This window comes from Falco biarmicus, chromosome 1, assembly GCF_023638135.1.
Source record: "Falco biarmicus isolate bFalBia1 chromosome 1, bFalBia1.pri, whole genome shotgun sequence".
Classification (NCBI taxonomy): domain Eukaryota; kingdom Metazoa; phylum Chordata; class Aves; order Falconiformes; family Falconidae; genus Falco; species Falco biarmicus.
The window spans coordinates 46,070,339-46,082,887 of NC_079288.1; the positions used below are offsets into that span (position 1 = coordinate 46,070,339).

General features: G+C 36.5%; 1 long non-coding RNA gene across 1 annotated transcript in view; it reads left to right on the plus strand.

Annotated features, from left to right (window-relative positions):
• The window catches only part of LOC130153785 (uncharacterized), a 32,198-nt gene extending 23,666 nt beyond the window's left edge, over positions 1 to 8,532 (plus strand). The window contains exons 2-3 of the long non-coding RNA XR_008823503.1: positions 5,988 to 6,108; positions 7,442 to 8,532. This is a non-coding gene — a long non-coding RNA (uncharacterized LOC130153785). The remainder of the gene's footprint in view (positions 1 to 5,987; positions 6,109 to 7,441) is intronic.
• Positions 8,533 to 12,549: the final 4,017 nt, after the last annotated feature.

Genomic DNA, 12,549 nt, shown 5'->3' on the forward strand with positions numbered 1-12,549 from the left:
AGAATTAGAGGTTTCAGTGCCTAGAGGGAAAGTGGTCTTTGTAGACCTGAGATATGGAGCTTAAGACATCCTGTAGGACTTTCTAATGGTTATTTTAGCAAGACATCATCATATGGATATAATTTTGGGCAGCTTTTGGTGCTAGCTCTGTAACTCAGATGCTAGCTTAGGCTGCCCCACTGTATCCCCAGTCAGCTCCCAGGCTATTATCCCTGCAGCAGCAGGAGCCTAGCAAATCCAAGTTGCACCAACTCACATCTTTTTTACTCCTTTTGCTAGATAGATGGTTGGCAGAGACACATAATCTATGTCCTGGCTCAGAAACTCCTCCTGAGAAGGGGGTGGGGAGACATCAGGCAGACCATTGGATCTGTAAGCTTCTTGACTTTCCATTGCACTCAGCAGGTCCCTGGGCTGTTTGCAGAGCTACAGGCCTGAAACGAACCCAAAGCTTCTAGTGCACGTTAAAAATTGGCGTCAAGATAAGCTCTGCTGCCATCCAGACAAATTACGCTCTGGGCCAACGTGTACTTCATCAAACTGCTTGGTAGTCACTGCTTGGGATGTTTTTCATTATGTGATCCACAGTGATCAATAGTAATCTGTTAGCAAACACTAGAGCCTAAAAGAAGTCAAAGATCTGAATCACAATTTTTTTGTTGTTGTTTGTTGGGGTTTTTCTGTAGACTCTTAAGTATAAAATCTTGGTTACCAAATAGGCCCTCTGATTCATCAATTAATTTTATTTAGGATTAGCTCTCTGTAGAGATTTTAGTGTGTTGCCAGACTGTGCTACTAATTACTTACTTGGAATATTACCTCACATCCAATGGGCCCGTAAAGCAGTATTTGTGAATGTAGGCAGAAAATGACTAGTGGGAGAGTATCTGACAATGTCTCTGTGTGTTTTGAAGGTTTTAGATTCTGATAACTTTATTCATATTAAGGAGGGTGCTACTATGTGGAGAAGTACCTCAGAGCTGATGCTATAAGGTATGGCTGAAGTTTGAGAAATATTCAACCCAATTAGTATCAAGGAGGTATCCAAGCAGACTTTGTTATAGTGGGCAAGAACAACCCTAACTATGGTAAACTAATGAAAAGTGACGGGAAATGTAATAAAAACCAGATAGTATTTACCCTCTATCAGATGCAATGTCTTATCGTGAACATTCCTGAAAGTACAAAACTTAAGTGATGCATTAAAATCAGGGGAAATGTGTTCTTTACAGTAAAAATGCAAGTAGCAAATTTGGCAGTGATAAGTGTAACTGCCTGGAAGAGCTACAATCACAACCTCCGTTCATAGTCTGGTTTCTACATTGTTATTAAATAAGCCTTCATTTACTTATGCTGCTGGAAGCCCATATTCACTGCAGTATCTGCGTGTACCTTTTAAATATAACCTTCATACAATATTATTTTAATTTGATACCATTTATGGTTTGAAGGCATCGTTGACTACTGGCACTGGTCACAGTTTTGCCTCCCTTTGCAGCGCTTACCTGGTAGCACAGTGTTTCAGTTTGCTCTGGCAGTTGTCAGTCATCGATGTCTTACACTTATTTTGCTGGTGGGTCAGCAGAGAAGAATGCTGTGAAACAACACACAGCAAATGTTCTTAGGATATAATGTACTTGTTTAGCTATATCAGTCAAATCTGTTTTTTTCCAGGATATTTGTTGGTCTCTCTTTTTGGTGTCATAAAGTGTATACATTAGGCTTAACACACACGGTTCTGGGTATGCAATATCTCTGGGAGCTGGTGTGCCTAATATTTGCACAATAAATAGAATTCACTTCACTAGACCCTGAAAATTTTAATGACAAATACTCTTGTTATTATGTCCTTTATTTAATATTTTAACAGAAAATAATTCCAATAGAATTTCCTGAGCTATCAGTCTTGAGAATAGAAGGCAAATGACTTTACCCTAATGTCCATGACTTTAAAAGGAAAAGAGGGATGTCTGTTGTATTGATTGATATACATTCCTGTTATATGAACCTGGAAGAAAAGGTGCACAAAATTATTTTCTCTGTAGAAATTTTTCACGCAGACCTTCATAAAAAGAAATATTTTAATGAGTTAATAACCGTTAGTGGTATCACCTCTTTCCATGCTTAAAACAGTCATTCCTTTAGTGGAAACAATTACTTCACAGAAAATTGACTAATTTTCAAGTAACCTATGTTAGAAATCCACATATTCAGGTGGATTTTCAGGGAATCATGCCCAAATTAACGACCCACATCGTACCTGGAAGAACAGTTCTTTGTTTAGTTCAAATGTTTAGTTCAATGTTTATTTTAAGGGACAGTTCTTATTTCCTTTTCTTTCTGATACAAAAGAGAAGGTGGCTGAATCAGGTTGCTGTGAAGGAGCACAGAGCGTCTAAGTAACCATTTAACTGAAGTCCATTTTCACTGGAAGCACAGTGGTAACTCCACTTATTTGGGCCGCTTCTGGAGAAAGGCCTTTCCTGAGCTCCGTAGAAATGCCTGTGCAGGCTGAGCAGACTTTAAATCCAGGAGGACTCCAGTGGTTATGGAACTTACCCACAGTGTGCTGCTGATGTGTGCAGGTTGCTGAAAGGTGTCTAGAATGAAGGCTTTAGACATCTGTGGTGGAACTCACTCAAGAAATGGATTCTTCTTTTGCTGAGGGTAGGCATTGCAAGCTTAGATGATACGTCAGGATCACCGCTTAAAAACTGAAGAACATGGCTGGGGCAAAGCAAGAAACACAAACTAAACAGCTTATGCTCATGTAATTATTGCCAAATGAGAACGATGATGAACAGTGCTGGAGCTGAAGTTGGTTTTTTTTTAACGTATGAATTTTCAGTCATTTTTCTTGTATCCTCTGTGTAGACCAGTAGTGTGAGAGTAAGGTCGTTAAATTCCATTAACCAAACTATTTCCTGGTGTACTGGGTCTGGCTGGGATGAAGTTAACTTTCTTCATAGCAGCTTGTAAGATGCTGTGCTTTGGATTTGTGGCAAAATAATGTTGATAACATACCAGTGTTTGGCTGTTGCTGAACAGCGCTTGCACAGCTTCAAGGCTTCCTCTTCCCATGCCCTGCCTCCCAGCCCCCAGCCAAGTAGGCTGGGGCTGAGCAAGGGTGTGAGGGGGAACACTGCCAGGACAGCTGACCCAAACTGAACAAAGGGATAGTCCATGTCACCTAACATCATGCTCAGCAATAAAAACTAAGGTAGAGGAAGACAACGATGAGGGATTTTTTTGCTTCCAAGGTGGATATTGTTCAGAGAATGGATGGACATTGGTATGCCTATGGGAACTGGGGTGTGATTTCCTTTGCTTTTTTGTGTTTGTTTGTTGTTCCCCGCCCCCCCCCCCCCCCCCCCCCTCTTTTCTTCACCTGTTAACCTGTCTCTAGCTTGACCCACGAGCTTTCTCACTTTTGCTCTTCCTGTTCATTCCCCTTGTCCTGCTGGGATGGAGGGAGTGCGTGAGTGGCTGTGTGCATGTTCAGCTGTGGGCTGCTGTAAAATCACCACACCTGAAAAGGAGGGATTTTGCCCTTTCTGTAATGAGTAATGGTTTTGTACAGATCAGTAAAGAGAACAATAAACCCACTAACTGCAGTTCATGAAGCCTCTCTGTTCTTCATTTTGAGTACCAAATGCGAAGTGTCATGCAATGGGAGTGACTTGGAAAAGCAATCGTGGCACATCTTCTGAGGAAACAACACTTAAAACTTCTTTGGTTTGATTATGACTGAATGTTGCATCATTTTAGCTATATGTTGGTCTATCTTTGCAGGAAAAAACCCTTGTGTATTACCAAAGGTAGGGTAGATTCTCTTTCAGAAGAAGAAATTGAAGATTTGGTACAAAAAAAAAAAAAGTATGTTTTCCTATATGCAAACATAACGTCAGATCATGGAACTATCCAAGTGGGAAAAAATGAATTGTTTGATTTGTTTTCAAGAAATGAAAATACATTGCACCAAGAATATATGAAAAAAGTTCTCCAGTCAAATGGTTTGAGCTTTGATAAAGTATAATTACTTGAGACTGATAAAAAAGCAGCTATCTTTGGGGGTGGGGTGGGTGGGGGGGGGTGGGCACCATCAATAAATTAATATTAAAAAAAAAGGAAAGAATTTTCTTGTATACAGCTCATGCAGTAATTAATACAGCTATTTTTACTTCAAGGAAGTCATGATTTGTTCAAAAGTTTTCAATCGTCTTATCCATCTGCCAAAAACATTACAAAAGTAAATGCTTTAACAGTTTCTGGAACATGTCCTTACCAAACAGTTGTCTTTCCGTCTGCAATTAGAAAGATTTTTTTAGGAAGTACTTTTCTTAATTAAGAAAATACTCATTTTACATTCTCCACAAATGATAAGAACATGAAAGTTATTTTGACTCTTTTGTGAAAAGTTGGAAGCAATTCACTTGATAGTTTAGAAAGATAAATAAAGACTGTGGAAGGACTATTGTATATGGAAGAAACCAAGAATGCAAATGTGTGAGGAATCTCATCTGGTCTGTTGTGCTCTCTTCAGATCTTGTCCTCTCTGTTCCTTAAGCCAATATTCTTCTTGCATATTAAATACAGGAGTAATAGGAATACATGTTTCTGTACAAAACACCCGGAGAAATTACGGAAAACAATGCAGTACTGACTTGATTAAAGCTGAATTTCCATTAAAATTAATTCCCTTGTACTGATGCTCATAAAAATGTGCAGTCTTAAGGGTATTTGTAATATATGCTTCCAGATCTGCATCCAGGGGAGCGCAAGCGTCAGAAGAGAGCAAATTTGAAAGGGGATTTGATAAGAGAAGTGGGCCATGCTTTTGGTGGGGTACCAGGTTAACTAGACTGTGAATAAAACTTTGTAATTACTTTAATTTTGGGGTTTTTTTGGGGGTAAAGCAAGTGATTGTTCTTACAGATTATGTGAGCTAGAGTAGTCTTGCTATCCTGATTAGTGCAGTGTCTAATGTGATTAAAAACTTTTGTTAAATTAAAAATTTTTGTTCAAACTTAAAAAAAAATCTAAATCCAGACTTCAAGAAATTTCAGGATGTAACAATAATGCTTTGCTCCTGGGGGTGAGGGCTTGGGATAAGGCTCCTGTTCTCATTATGAAGGCTGACAGACCTTCACAGATTGTGTCGGAAATTGAATTTTTGTTAAATAGCTATCATCCTCCTACATTTTGATCCACTTATCTGTTATTTTTAATTCTTGGAAATGTTTCACTTCTCACCAGGTTTTGTATAATGCATTATTGCAGTGGCCTAAGATCATTTAATGATTTCTGCTGAACTCTTGCTTGAAAGTTAATGATGATCGAAAAAATATACGGTTTTTTTTCAAGTAATGAACAATCATATTGCATTAAGAAGTCTTTAATGTACCTGAACAATAACTTTACCAGTTAAAGCATATGCAAAATTTCTTAAGCTAAATCCAGCACTATTACATGGGAAGTTTAGTAAAGTGGAATGCATATTTTATAATTTTACTTTTTTTCATTTACTTCTCCGCTGCACTTTGATCTTTTCAGAGATCTCTGCCTTTCACTTGCTAGGAAACCATTCTGTTTGAATGCTTAAAGCTGTCTTTTTTAATTAGTATTTTGCATTCTAGATTCAAGAAAGAAGTAAGAGTCCCGAGATTAATGCAGGCAAATGCATGACATGTAGTTCTTGATTTAAGGTTGTGTTTATGTGCTTGGAATCATCTTGCAGCCAAAGTGATGAATTATTATTCTTGGCTGTCACATAAAACCAAAGAGCGTCATAGTTTATAAAAACAAAAAAAGCTTGTTAATGTCCACAGCCAAGTTCACTGTTAGTAAGCTTTTGCAAAACAGGTAAAATCCTGAGATATTTAGAAAGCTTTTAACAACATTATTAACAATTGCATATTTATTCAATAGTTGATTAGAGTAGGCAAATGTGACCCTTCTTTCTGCTCTCAGTTTCTTATTTTTTTCAGGATCTTGGTTTCAACCAATTGGTAACTGGACAATCTGTATTTCTCTAAAATACAACATTACAAATCAGCGTAGTGCTTTGCAAGTTAGAATGATTCTGACTTTTCACAGTTTGGAGTTAAAGTAAGTAGTACTTTGTGAAAAAAAAACAACCAGTAGGTCACAGTATTCAGACTTTGCTGTCTACAACTTCAACATGATGGGGAGGGGAGAGGGTGATGCTGATCTCTCTGCTGTCCGGTGATAGATAGGATGCGAGAGAATGGCTTACATCTGTCAGGGGATATTCAGACTGGATATTAGGAAAAAGTTCTTCACTGGGAGGATGGTCAAGCATTGGAACAAGCTCTGCAGGGAGGTGGTCATGGCACCAATTCAGTGAATGCTAAGAAACAATTTGAAAATGCTCTTAGATAAGTGGTATAACTTGCCCTACATGCACTTTGGAGTTGGACTCAATGACCTTCATGGATTCTTTCCAACTCAGGCTGTTATGAGTTTCTCTTTTGTATTTCATATTTATTGATACGCAGCCATTACTACACATCTTTGCAAGATTCCTATTGCATTCAGCAAAATTTCTTCACTGAAACTTTCTCATGTTATTAATAAAATAACTGTTAATTGTAACATAATTCACACACAAAAAGAACATTATTCATAAAAATGTGTGTGTAGGTAAAATAAAAAGGGCTATGGGAGGCTTCTTCCCAGGTAGCAATCAAAAAATGAAGAGACCTTTTAACCCCTTCTACTTTAAATTTGCTGTGCTAAAATGTCACCTCATTATCTGAGCACCTTCTATGGCGTTCGCTCATCAAAATTACTAGAACGCATCTTAGATTCTGTGTTCTTGTATCTTCTCCCTAGGAAAGAAATATGAACAGCAAAACATCTTTTTGGTTTCTTTTTCTTGTGTTTTGGGGTGTGTGGGGTATGGTGTTGTTTTTTGCTCAGGCTTTTTCCCCACAACAATTTCTGTTAACACTAAAGAGAAAAGTTCAAAGAAACATGAGTCACACCTGCAGCAGCCAGAATGAGGTTGCATAATCCCTTTTTTTGCAAGAGACTTTGTCCTGCAGTGCCAGATGACTCCTTTATATACCTGTATTTATATGATATGCGTTCTATAACCTAACAAGCCATGCTACTTTTGACTATGAGGTTATGTTAGGAAGAAGGGAGGGGAAAGCTGTACTTGGGGAGAACTGGGTGATGGGAAGAAGGGCAGTCCTGTTGGAAACAGGGAAAAGATGATACAATCATTGAGGGGTTAGAGAACAGGTAGACATGAAGTCAGTGTATTTTCAGGATAAAAGGGGAGAAGAAGGGGAAATTCAATTTTCAGGGCTTCCTTTTATGGAAATTTAGGAATTCTTTAAAACATTATGGTATTATTACTGTATCAGTATATCATTGCTATAATGAGAGATACTCTCTCTTTCTTCTCTTTAAGTACAGACTTCAAGATCTTCATTTTGAAAACACTTAGCAGAATGACATCTAACTGAAGGGAGATGGAAAGGACTCAGTTCCCAATTATATTTCTCCTGTGGCTGACTTTCAATAGAAAGGCTTTTCTTGCGATGTCAGAGAAGGCACTGATGCAAGAAGTACAAAGAAGTTCAGACCTGCATGGTATAAAAAGCTTTCAGAAAGCAGGTGGGAAAAAGATAACGAACAAAACTTCAGTACATATGCAGAACTAAGTATCTTAAATGTTTTAAGAACTGTAGATTGTGTGTTCTCCTAGAAATATTTCCTTCAGAGCAAAAAAAAGATAATCATATAAGCAATGTGGTTTGTGGTAAATACATACTTCAATTTTAGACAAGAAGCACAGAAATATGGATGGAAATTCTTTACTGGCAGAGTAACACTCAATGTTGGTGATGGTAATATGGTTCTACTGCTGAAGATTTATTGCTACATTTGGTCAGCATCCATAATCAACTTCAAGATGCTTAGTTTATGCTGTTATGTCCAGAAAATGTTATAGTACATGCATGTAGCTTTGCTCAGGTATTTTATTAACTGAACTATTCAGACTGGCAAAACACTTAAGTTATTTGCTGGGTTGGATGGAATAACCTGCAGTATACACATATTCTAGGTGCACATTTTAAAATAATTTACTTTAAAAAATTGTGTGACATTCATTCTTCTGTATCTTGGAAAATATATATAGGTCTTATTGTTTTATGGTTTATTTCCTTTTGTTTTTCTAGATCTATTTGTTTTAAATTGTAAGTAACATACATAGAAATTCTAAGGAGAATAGCTCAAAAAGAAACACAAGTTTTACCAGTAAAAAAATCAATATAACTGAATCTAATGTATCAGTTAGTACAGAGAAAATTGTTTTTTAGTGTATCCAAAGCAATTACTTTTTGGAAAGCTCATGTTATTTAAAAGCTTTGTGAAAGAATGAGGTTTTACCTTTAAGTAAGGAGTGAGTTTCCTGTGGAAAGTAATAAATTTTACCAGAAATTTAATTTTCTTGTTTTAAGGACATGAGAAATAATATAAAATTTGACAAGTATTTTACTTCAGTTACTTTTGAATTTGTATTTCCCATTCAAAGATAAGAAACTTCTTGGTTCCTTACATAAGTATGTTACTTCTGAGATGTGTGATTGCAACTTTGAAATAAGGGGTATTTGGTAGGTGCAACATATTTTCTACTCAATAATAAAATCAGTCAGTCTTAAAACTAAAATAAGGTACATAGTTATGAAAATAATATGTTAATTTGGAAAGTTATTATCTGGTAAAGTTAAATCATTTTTTTTTTTTGTCCAAACTCAAAATAGTAAGTTACTTTTCCAATGATTAGTTAAAACACATGGGATATGAATTTTAAAATAACTAGATTAAGAACTGACTTCAAAGGCGTAAGTACAGGAGTCTATGTTAAAGGGGAATTACTTTAAAATGATGTTTAGATGAGACTTTTTTTGAGCCTTGATGGAACTGAGAGGTTAAATCAAAAGATGAACTGAATCAAATAGAGAGCTTGAAACTACTCTCCCTAGTATTTCTTACCATGAGGAAAAAAAAAGATGAGGTTAAATCAAAAGATGAACTGAATCAAATAGAGAGCTTGAAACTACTCTCCCTAGTATTTCTTACCATGAGGAAAAAAAAAAAGATGTGATGCTAAATGTACATCAATGCAGAGAGGCTCTTTTAAGGTATCTTTCCAAAGTATAGTGATTCGGTGTATATCAGAGGCATGTTGCATTTCTCATATGTATTTATAAGTATAAATTCTACAGAGTGGTCTTTTCCCACCGAATCAGTGCCAAGTCTTCAACAGCTCTTTTGGTTTACAGTAAGAACCTTAATGCTTAGTAGCTCTTGTGTTTGGGGTGCCATGTAAGTGATCCTTATTCTTGACTCACTTTTAATCCCATCAATTTGAGTATCAGTCATTCTTATGATGCTTGTGCAAAAAGGATCAGAACTTCAGGTGCTTTCTGGACTTAAAATATCTGTGGGCTGACTTAAAGCAATAGAAATTTATACCAAAAATCTGTGAAACTAGATTTTGAAACTAGAAATAACATTTTTCCAATATACTTCTATTCAGTATTCATGGTTATTTCTGTAACACAACCTGTATGAAATGAACCCCTCCTTTTGCCAGGAAAGAGTTACAGAGAAATCACCAAACCACTTTATTTTCAATGGGAACAGAATGGAATCTTTGATTTTGAAGGTGCACTCTTCATGCATGATTCTTTTATGTTAAACAATTAAATTAAAATATTTAATAAAATTTACTGGTTTTAATAACACAGAAGTTTCCAATCTTTTAGTGTTCTTTCCTAAGCATAAATCTGTATTTATGCTGTCAAGATTTATTGAAAACATATATTCATTAAGCATAAAATGGAACATAATTGGTAGTACTGTGCAGCTTATAGGACAATGCTGGTTTATACAGATGGTGGTAAAGGAAAGAAAGAAAAAAAAAGGAGAATTAAAATTCTTAATTTTACAGTCTTTATAATTTTGAAATCCTTTAGTGTATGTCTTATTAATCTGTGTTGATCTGTGCCAACAAACTATACAGATTATTTTCCAGAAGTCCTGGAGGGAAATAATGGGGTTTGATTGGAATGCCAAGGTCAAGAGGATCATTACTCTTTATTGCATTTTTTTCTCTAATAACAGATTAGGAGGAACTCTAAGCATCTCTGTCATCTCTGAAGCTTTAATACAGTAGTTTGTCGCAGTTAGTGCTGCTAAAGCCATATGTAATGCATGATATCTTTTTTTTGAAATAATATTTATATCACAAATGTTTGGAAAATAAAAGGGCTGGTATTAATAATGATCATTATTTATTAAATTGCACATAAAGTTAACGTGTTCTTGTTTAGGACTTGGACTTATGGTATCTTTGAATACTAAGAAATGTTTTTCATGAACAGTTTGTCCAAGGACTGAGTGGATCTGTGCAGAGTAAACACAATTTTCAGGAAGATAAATGATTCCCTCACTCTCTGAATCTAAGTGGAAGGAGTAAGTTGGCTGGAATTCCAGTGTTTTAGAGGGAACATCTAATATGGGTAAGTTAGATCACGAACGAAGCCACAGCGGGCTTCCTTTACTTTAGGAAGGTCTGCTTCTGAATTACCAATGGCATGAATAAGCATCTGTGTCACACAGTACAAATGGCTTTCTTACTTATAGGGCAGTCACCGTACTGGAGGTGACTCTATCTCCAAGTCCAGACAGCCATGGAAGGTAATTTAACTGTGATATTCTGTCTTCTGATGGAAGTTATAGCACCGGAAGGTGTTGATACAAAATATGATAGATATGAATAGAAAATTACTAGAAACAACAGAAATATGGATGCAACTGTTCCCTTTTTTTTGCCACAAGGAAACATGCTATTTTCATTGTTTTCTTCAAGTGATTGTTAGCTGAAAGCATATTTATATTGTCTTAAAGCTCTTATAGCCCCGTTTTCTTAAAGTGAGTACATCTTTGTGCCTCATATTTGTGCCTCTAACACTAGACAGAACAAGTTTGGAACTAGCTTTTATTGAGTGACTTCTTCCCTCCACCAGTCCTTTCACCCTGAAACCTTTTAGAAGTCTTGTTGTCAGTCTCTACCTCTGCCTTCTGAACTTTTAAAAAACAGGTTATTGGATAAAATATATTTTTACACTGTGCTTGTCTCAAAGAAATTAGTCTCCATCAGCTGCTCAACTGGATTCTTTACACTTTTAATGATGCAAGTCACATAGTATTCTCTGCCAAAAACGCAAAGGAGGGAAAAGAGACTTGATAATCCAGGCACTGAAGCTTTAATGAGACAAATTCTGTGTAATCATGCAAATCACCATTTGGCTGGCTTTTTTGGACAAAGTAGCTCATTCTCCACCTGCTAAATGGTAAGTCTGCATGGCACAAAAAAAAAAAAGAGAATTCTTCCTGCTTTGTGTCATCACAGTTCACTGGTAATACCGTGTTACTGGTGTTTGCATTCTGCTATACTGATATTCTGTGGGGTTTTTTATGCAAACTTTCTGTTCCAGCAGAAATGCCAGTCTGAACATTAATTTTTTCAACGATAGCCTAATACTAGAATGAGACTATAAAATTACTGACTCTCTTTGATGTGTCTCAGAGCAGCAATTATAGCTGTTCTTAGCAGCCAAATGATAGTGGAGACTGAATCCCTTAGGATTCTGCAACATTTTCACATAGAGGAATATCTTAAAGCTTGTTGTGCGTTGAGTTACCATTATAATCTATACCGTAAAGTTGGTGCATTTTTCTGGGTAATATACAGTAGCTTGCAAGTAATATCTGCAAGATTTCATTTTAGTCAACGCTTCCAGAACAGGACATATAAGTAATGTAATTCTCGTAGTATGTTTAGTTTTTCCTATTTCAGACAGTTTTTGCTGTGTTTTTCATAGTCAGCTGTATGGGTCTTTTGCTGACACTATTACACTGTGATCTGTGGCTTCACACTAGTCATGCTCCACTCATTCTTGTGGGTTTTTTTTTGGGGGGGGCGGGTTAGTTAATCAAAGATCTTGTTTATTAGAAATTACTGGTAACTTTGGAGAGCTATTCTTATCTAATCTGAAACATTTACTATAAATGTCTACAATCTGACTTCATTAAGACCTCACTCACTGTCCCAATTAAAGAACATTATTGAAAGCTATTGGCATACCAAGTACATATTCATAACTATAATAAACCACAGCAATATATTTTTCCTTTCGCATTCTAATAACCGAACAGCTGCTGTAACTTTCAGACTACAGCAGAACCTGATTAAAAACCTGAAGCTTATTTACATTTCAAACGGTTTACTCTAAATTTATCTTAGCACTTCCAGTACAGTTGCATCCCTGGTAATGTGCTCTCGGAAGACCCTTGCCCTTTCCCCCGGGGGAAGCTGTGCCTGCTTGAGAACCGTTGTGGGCCCTTCTCTCCTTCCTCGTGGGCCCTTCTCTCCTTCCTCTCTCAAGTTCCCTATGTGGACCACCGGTCTGTAGAGCAGGCAACAAGCTGAGAAAGGCATTTACT